The 9,108-nt window shown below is 40.3% G+C and overlaps 1 protein-coding gene across 1 annotated transcript in view; it reads left to right on the plus strand.

Moving 5' to 3' along the window:
• The window catches only part of GBX1 (gastrulation brain homeobox 1), a 31,062-nt gene that overhangs the window by 7,032 nt on the left and 14,922 nt on the right, over nucleotides 1-9,108 (plus strand). The gene's annotated exons all lie outside the window — the stretch shown is intronic.

Here is a 9,108-nt window from a genome sequence, read left to right on the forward strand (position 1 = left end):
AAGCCCTGACTTATGAATTGGCAGATTCAGAGCTAAGCCTTGAAGAACTGAGTAGAGGACCAAAGAGAACACTAGCTACAGGAGGCCTAGCACACGCTGGACAAGTGCTGACTAGGAGACCAAGAGAGAGGCTACAGGATGGGCTGAGTTGGGTGTGGCCCAAAGATCTAGGGTGCAGAACCCAGCTAAGATTCAGCCGACAGATAATTCAAGGGCCCTGGACCCTCCATGAATGGTACCTCTCCATAGAGGCAGGGTGTATTAAACTGAACCTTGTTTAGAGTCAATTCAATTAGAGCCCTCCTGACCTCTCTATTGGTCCTTAATTCCTAGAAGCCAGATAAGCTTTCTTCTGGCTAGATAGATTCAGGTGTTCTGAGTTCAAAAGCTTATACAATTTACTGGGCCCTATTTAAGAAAAATAGGGACCACTTGCAAGTGTGGGGACTCTGATGCTTCAACATCTTTAGCATCAGAATGGAACCGTTTTTGCTCAACCATTCATTGCATCCAGCTTAGAGGTGGAAATGACCCCAGTAGGTCTGGGAGCTGACTTGAACAGAGACAAGAAAGGAATGCAAGAGTCCTTTTGTCCTTTGCCAGCAGAGGTAATTCTTGATTATCAGTTTTTTGGCCCTTTCTGACATTGTCGAAAGGGTTAATCACTCTTTCAGACCCCAAGGGCTACCATAGGGGCTGTCTTCCTATTCTTTTCTCCTTTTGCCCTGGCATTTTGCTTTTGGGGATTCAGCTGTTGTTTTCTTTTTGTACCTGGTTGGATCAGGAAGACCCAGTAACTGAAGTCAGAATAGCATCCTCTAAGGGGGATCATAAGGAAAAGATAGAGCAGCAACTGGAAGGTGGAAAAAAATGTCCACAAGATAAAAGGGCCCAGGGTGGGAGCCTGGAAGCCAGCATAATGATCTTAAGAAAAAAAAGATTAGTATGATTGTCAGAATAGGATGGTCCTAAGGCAGAAAAGAGAGCAAGACAGGCCATCAAAGAGATGGCTTTGGAGGAGCTAGGGCCTGAAGATGTAACCAGACACATATAGAAAGAGATGAGCTGAAGAGAGAGGATGGAGAGGGGATCTCTTGGTAGTGGGGACATAGGGGAATATGCCCAAACCAGGACAACAAGCAATTCGTCCCACCCTTTCAGGTCTTCTCAGTTCTTATTTCGACCTATGTATAATGGCGGCTTTTTTCTGGATCATATAGTATATTGGCTATAAAAACAGACATTGAGAAAGAGAGGAATAAGCAGAGAAAAAACAGAAGAGAAATATTGATGAAACAAAAATAGAGGAAAGGACCAGGGGAAGAGTTGTATACCGGGAATATACAAAGAGAACATGAAGAAGGAGAGGGTTCTCTGCTGGAAAAGGGACTATGGACTGGGCCAAATGAAAAGTGAACTGTATTACTGGACCACAAGTGTGAGTGAGTGTGTGTGTGTAAGAGTTCTGTCATGAGAGGATTTGAGGGTAATTAAATAAAAATACTAGGGGAATAAGGAAAAGTTTCAACACTAGAAGTAATTTTCTTTAAAGGGTTTTTAATACTGAGAGTGATGGGAAACTGGAACTTATATAAAATGATGACAGAGCTTCAACATCTGAGGAAAATGTTGAAAGAAAAAAAAAAGAGGGAAATTTGTGTTGTTCGTGGAGTAAAGGCAAGGAATCTTTTTGCCAAGAATGATGGAAAGGAGAACTTAAACAGAGGAAGAATTTTGAAAAAGTGCTGGAATAAAGGTAATCACTCATGCTGGAAGGAGATAAAGGGTTTATAGTGGGGAGGCTGGGACATAGTAGTAAGGAGCAGAGACTTCAGAAGAAACATTCAAAGAGCATGAGGAATGAGAGTTCCTATCTGTGACTGCTGCTTCTGTCACTCTCAGTAAACATGCTTCCAACTCTTCCTGGCCAAGTCATTCATATCCATCTTCCCAATCTTGAGTTTTTCCTGGAATCATTGAGAAAAGAAAATGCAATTCCAGAAATGAGAGACATAAAATCAATTGGGGGACTGATGACACATGACCCAGGATAAAAATGGTTGGAAAACAAATACTCTGTTTTGGGAATTGTATTAAAGTATTTGGAGTGAAATGACAGAGCTCTCTGCTGTGAATAATGGGATTGAAACCTCAACATTAGAAGAGTTTGGAGAAATAATGCAATCTTTAGAAAGAGGAGAAATTGTTTTCCTTGTGTGAATGAGTGACAATGGTCTGAAATGATTATTTTACATTTCTTTAGTGTTTTACAACTACTAGCCCGTTTAAATAAAATCATAGTATAGATAGGCCAGTTTGGAGAATGATTAGTATTTTCTTTGGGAATTAAAGGGAGTATTTTTTTAAATTTGTTGAGAGTTAAGACAGGTACCATTCTCTACTAGACTTGAGGAAGGATAAAAGGAACTTTGTTATGATTTGATTGCAGGAGTAGAAGCTAAGCTATATTAGCAGATGAAAAGAAATACGATATATAGAAGTAATTGGGTAGAAAGTTATTGAAAATGGTAGATTGAAAAGAATCCCAAGTTTGGAATGTGGGAAGCAGTGGGGAAAATTGAGATAATGTCTTTAGTAAGAGCGATAAAGAGAATTCTGAACTGTTAGGAAAGATTAAAGTATGACTCAATAGAAGAGCCCAAAGTAGTGCTGGCCATATGCAAGCCATATATGGCATTAAAAAAATTTTATTAGCCACATTAAAAAGATAAAAATAGGTAAAATTAATTTTAATTATTTAACTCAAGATGTCCAAAATATTATTTCAACATTAATCAATATTAATATTTTTAATGAGATAATTTTATATCCTCTTTTCATATTAAGCCTCCAAAATCCAGTGTTATTTTAGACTTCCAGCACATCTCCATTTGGACTACCCATGTTTCAGTTGGTCAGTAGCCACAGGTGAACAGTGGTGACCATATTCAACATGACAGATCTAGAGAGTTTTAAGAACAGAGTTATGTGAAAGTGATGGAAGAAAAGGAGCTTTGAATTGGATAATGGGTCCTCAGTGTTTTAGGAATAATGGAGAGAAGAGAGCAGGAAGCTCTAAATGACAGGAGAGAACAGAATTCTGTCTTAGGTGGGATGGGCAGAGATGATCTCGTGTGTCTGAAGGTTGTGTGAGCTCTGCCTGAGAGTAATCAAAGCTAACTTGCTGTGTGCAAGATGTGATGCAGATATGCATCACAGCAACAATGGGTGAAAAGGATGCTATGTGCTGGGGAAATGATGAAAAGAGCTGTGAATGTGGAGAAATGCAGAAAGCCAGGCGCAGTGGCTCACGCCTGTAATCCCACCACTTTGGGAGGCCGAGATGAGCGGATCACCTGAGGTTGGGAGTTTGAGACCGGCCTGACCAACATGGAGAAACCCCGTCTCTACTAAAAATACAAAATTAGCTGGGCATAGTGGCGCATGCCTGTGGTCCCAGCTACTCAGGAGGCTGAGGCAGGAGAATTGCTTGAACCCAGGAGGCGGATGTTGCAGTGAGCCAAGATCATGCCAGTGCACTCCAGCCTGGGTGACAGAAAGAGATTTTGTCGGAAAAAAAAAAAAAAAAAAAAGGCAAAAGAAAACTTTGAGTTGGTGGTGTCTAGAGCTATTATTCACTCAGGGGAAAAAAAAAGATTGGATTGCCTGAATGCAAAAGCTTAGGAAGTGAGGAATGATAGCTACTCCATATATATTTGTTAGATGGATGACAAAAATGTAGTGAGAGATTGACATGAAAATTAATACCAGTACTGGGCATGGTGAAGAAAACATTTGTAGTTTAAGGTTATATAGAAGATATGGGAATATAATGGGACAAACTTGAGACATGTTGATGTAGTAAACATTGTTTTTTTAAACTAAGCATAAAAAGGTTTGCTAATTTCTGAATAGAGGTTGGCAATAATAATTGAAATCATACAAGGAGACCAGGGAGACTTCGTAGGAGCCTAGTATTCAAGTGCTGATTACTGTGAGCTAAGCACCTGATGGTAGCTAGGGAACATTTGGATGACCATCAATTAATTTCTGAATAGGTATCCCCTATGATTGTCAAGATATGGTATTTACTTATGAGAGGAAAACAGAAAATGATAGTATGACGTGGAATTAGAGAATTATGTTGTTGGAAACAAGAGGGAGATTTTTGGGGGAAGTGATGGAGATCCGGAGTATGTTTTCCTAGAACTTTTGAGCATACAGTGAGAGTGATTGCTACATTGACACTTATAGAAAGGCAAATACTGCATTAACTTAATGTGATTGATGGAACATTTGTTTAGGAGTTGTGACACATGGGTTCAATTCTCACCTTTGTCACTCATTAGTTGTATAATTTCGACAAGTCACTTAGTTCAATTCAGGGAACATTTATTGTGTGTCTATTATAGACTTGGTATATTTGAGACATAGTGGGAGATTCAAAGTCATGTGACTTCTCTAGGCTTTGGTTTCCTCAGCTGGGCCAAAAGTTTTGGTTCAGATTATTTTTAATGTTCCTTTCAATTCTCTAGGCCTCAAGTGTTTAAAGTAGAGCTCTCAACCTGGACTCCACAGACCTTTCATCAGGGAATCTGTTGGCTATGGGTGGGAGAAAATTTATACCTTTATTTTTTATCACTTCAGTCATGAATATAGGCCAAAAATCATAGTTGTTTCAGCAGTGCATGATGTTTTTGTCACTGAAAGAAATCACAGATAGTTTGATATAAATTTACAGTCTTTGGAGGAACCTTGTTTAATGAATAAAGAAACATGATTATATCACAAATTCTGTTTTAAACTATATTTTAATATACTTGGCTTCAAATGTAATACTATGTATTTTATGTTGTACATCTAAAAGCATTATTCTAGAAAGTGTTCATAGGCTTTACCAGACTGACAAAGGACTTAAGGGCACAAAAGGGTGAAGAACCCCCTGGATCAGAGATAGACCTCAGGAGTGACAACAGGAAAATTTCATTAGGAGGATTAGAATCAGAGTCTGAGATGCCCTGTGCCATAGTGAAAGTAACCCTTCAGGGGGTTGGCAGAGAGAAAAAGAGTCTCTAAGGTGGCACATGTAAATATGGAGATATATATAACAGATGATTAGGAGGATTCTTACACTTGGAGTGGCAGGCATGAGTAGACTGTACTGGGAATAATGCAGAGAGGCAATATTTGGTATAATGGGGGAAATATTTTAATTGGAAAGAAGGAAGAACATGCATTGTGAGCAAAGTGCTTTGCATTGAGAGAAATGTTACAACAGGAAGCAAGAATTCTGCCTGGGAAGTAATAGGAAAAGAAAAGTAATGGGAAAAAAGAAACTGATTTGGAATTAGGAAATAGAAAAGAGAGAAGTAATTGAGTAGATGTACAAAAAGAGAGAGATTTAAACAGGAATGATGAGAAGGAAAGAATTTGGTGGGAAGAAGGAACATTTATTTAGAGGGAATGGGGAAATGCCCTGTGCTGGGGTAGGAAAGAAACTTTGTATCTGAAGCAGTGAAAAGGACAGAGCTCTCTATGCAAGGTAGTGCTCATAGCCAACAAAAGGTCTGGATTAGGAGTAGTAAAAAAGAAGCGGGAAATTTTTATTGGAAGTCTGATCTTGTTGGGAGAAAGTTATCAGCTTAGAGTAATGTGGGTGAAATGTTGATGTGCTAGGACTAATTGAGAGAAAGGGTGATAGGGAGAAGAGACGCTTGCATTTGGTGCTATAGAGGAGTGGCCCACACAAGTTGAATTAAGGTGTAGTAGAAAGAGACAGGTGCCGCAAGCAGTGTCTTCACTGGCCATTATAGAAGGGAAAGCAATGATCCTTATGTGATGAAAAGAATTTGTATTAGAAGTAGAGGGGCTATAGGAACTCAGATGAGGGTTATAAGCAAAAGGCACTATTCAAAATATGAGGACTGGGAGGAAGAGGAAAATACTTCTGACTGGGGGTAGTGGGAGGCAGATGTCTTGACTGAATTATGGAGAAGATGGTATTATAATAGAAGTAATGGAGAAAACAGAACTCTGTAGTGGGGACGGTGGGAGGAGAAGTAATGCAGAGGTGTCTTCATTGAGGGAAGGAGATGTAATTACCCTGAGTGTGAAGGTAAGAAGTGCTTTGCGCTGCAATGAATAACTATTCTATGAATTATGTGTGGACACTACAAGTACATAAACTGATTAGCCTAAGCAAAGTAAGTGTCTTAGCTTCCTCATCAGTAAAATTAGGGGTTTGAATTAGGTGATCTCTAAGATTCCTTCCAGCTCTACAATTCTGTTTTTATCTATAAGGATATCTTTATTAATGAATTGTTTCTTTTAAAAAAGAAAGGCATCCTGAGCAAAGGGCCTGAGGAAACTCTATACTTTTCGGTGGTGAGTTGTAGTCATGGAGGATAAGGAGGTAGCAAGGTAAGATACATGCATCTTGAGGTGAGATCAGGGCTGGTCTTTAGGTGGAAAAGGCTTGTCTTCTGGGATTGGGGAGGGCATACCTGAGCTATGACTGTGTATAGCTGTCACATTAAATGAGAGAGAGAAACATTTGATAAAGATGGTAGATTTTGTATAGGCCAAATAGAGTGGGGATCAGTTGGGACCAACTTTAACTGGTGAGGAAGGAAGCAGTGGAAAAGAAGAGAAGCTGTGTCATAAAATTGGTTCCTAGCCTTCTATATTGTTTCTATATCTGGAACAATATTAATGATAGGCTGACATTAGAATTCAGTCTCGTCCCAGTGTGGTGGCTCATACCTGTAATCTCAGCTCTTTTGGAGGCCGAGGTGGATCACTTGAGTCCAAGAGTTTGAGATCAGCCTGGGTAACATAGTGAGACCTTGTCTCTACCAAAAGAAATTTGCCAGGTATGGTGGTATGTATCTCTAGTCCCAGCTACTCAGAAGGCTGAGATAGGAGGATTGCTGGAACCTGAGAGGTTGAGGCTTGAGGCTGCAGTGAGATGTGATTGCACCACCTCACTCCAGCCTGCATAACAGACAGAGCAAGACCTTGTCTCAAAAAACAAAAATTTAGTCTCTGCCTGGCTGCAGTGGCTCATGGCTGTAATCCCAGCACTTTGGGAGGCTGAGGTGGGCCAATCACTTGAGTCTAGGAGTTCGAGACCAGCCTGGGCAACATGGCAAAATCCTGTCTCTACAAAAAATTAGCTAGCAGTGGTGATGCACACCTGTGGTCCCAGCCACACAGGAGGCTGAGGTAAGAGGATCCCTTGAGCCTGGGAGGTGGAGGTTGCACTGAACCGAGATCATGCCACTGCACTCCTGCCTGGGTAACAGAGTGAGACCCGTCTTTAAAAAAAAAAAAAAAAACAGACTCTTTTTTTACATTAAATGTTAACAAAGAGATGAGGTGTAGTGCAAAGAAACAAGCATGGGCTTTGGTCAGGAAAGCTGGGTACAAATGTTGGTGGTGCACTTTCTTTGTAATCTATAGAAAGTACTCACCTCTACAGTCTGTTTCCTCACCAGCGAAATAAGGACAGTAATATTTACCTCACAGGGTTAAGGATTAAATGCACAGATATTTGTGCAGCATCATGAAAGTAATAGATGCTCAAGAAATTATCCTTATTGTCCTTGCCTTGGAAATACGTGGGGAGCTTTCCTGGGAATTAAGTTGGGAAAGATCCTTTTACTAGGAATGGTGTAGGATAGGTGACACTCTATGTACTGAAAAGGACAAATATTTCTGCAAGTGATGATAGAGTAGTTCTGTGTTCTGAGAACTGATTATTCAGGGACTGCCAGGAAAGAACATTGTACTGAAGCTAATAGAGGTAGATTTCACATGTCTTTGGCTCTTTCTCCCTCTTTTCGGTTTCCGTGTCTCACATTTTGGTGTACTCTGTAAATCCCAAGGCTGCTGAAAACCCCTTTACTGTGCCTCACTGGGGCCTGTTCTCCCTTTCTCCATTAAAAGAAAAAAAAAAAAAAACTCTTCTTTTTGCTTTATCAAAAAATGTCTATTCCCTCATATGTTTCATCTCAATTTGATGTTAAAATCAAAGCCACTGGATTAAACTAATTCACACTCGAGTGGATTGAGATTTTTAAAAGTCCAAATGAATTTCAAACTGGTGGAATCTTACGTGGTATTACTGTGAATAATTTTAGGTAATATGGAAACATTAGCGTGGAGGGAGAGTTGTGGGAGTAGGGTGGAGAGGCTTACTTTCCCTGGAGTCGTGTGACCATTGTCTCTTCTGGTTACAGCACTGTATTTAGTCAGAACTCTTTGGGTTGGTAGTGATAGTGGCTCAGCTCTCAGCTAAAATGGGGATTTATTGCTTTCTGTAACTACAAAATACCTGAGTGGATTCAGAAACGCAAGTAGTGTTGTGAGGTCTTTCTTTTTCGCTCCCAACCTGGCTCCTCTTTCTGTCTTCAACTCATTCTCTCCTTAAGACAGCTTCCTTAATTTAGCCAGAGGTAAGAGAAGGCACAAGCACATGCAGTTCTAAATTTTTGTAATCCCAGGTTAGGACCTGAGTGGATTCTAGTGTATATAAAACCCTGGGATGACTGATTCACCAGCTTGAGCCATGGCCCCAGGGAGATAGCATGTTGCAATTGGTCAGAACCAAGTCACATGCCCACCTTTAGTCAGGAAAGTAGATAAATGCTGTTAACAGTCCCACCAAGTAGTGGGTAGTGTAGCGGGGAAGCAGTACCTGAAGGAAGTGGGTACTGCTACTGAGCAAAAGGGGGAAGGTATGCTGGGGAGACGAAAACAACCCAAGACGGATGTCTGCCTCAACCAGAAAGAAGGAAAAGAATGGGCCTTCAGCTCTCTTTCAGTATTAGGAAGAAATACTGAAAGGAAATCCTTTGTTTCCCCACTGGCTAGCTAAATAGTGATAAAGAGATCCTGGCAGTGAAGCTCTGAAGAGAGTTCTGTAACGAGGAAGGCAGAGAGAGATGAAGATAGTAGAAAAATTTCCATCCCTCAGTGAGGCTTTCTCTTTGCTCTGATACATATATGAGAAAGAGCTCTACGAGGAATGAGAGAGAAAGTTGTAAACTAGAAGCTAGAGAACATTGGGTGGTTTTTTTTGTTTGTTTGTTTTTGAGATGGAGTCTC

The sequence above is a fragment of the Mandrillus leucophaeus genome, unplaced genomic scaffold, assembly GCF_000951045.1.
Source record: "Mandrillus leucophaeus isolate KB7577 unplaced genomic scaffold, Mleu.le_1.0 Scaffold266, whole genome shotgun sequence".
NCBI classification, from domain to species: domain Eukaryota; kingdom Metazoa; phylum Chordata; class Mammalia; order Primates; family Cercopithecidae; genus Mandrillus; species Mandrillus leucophaeus.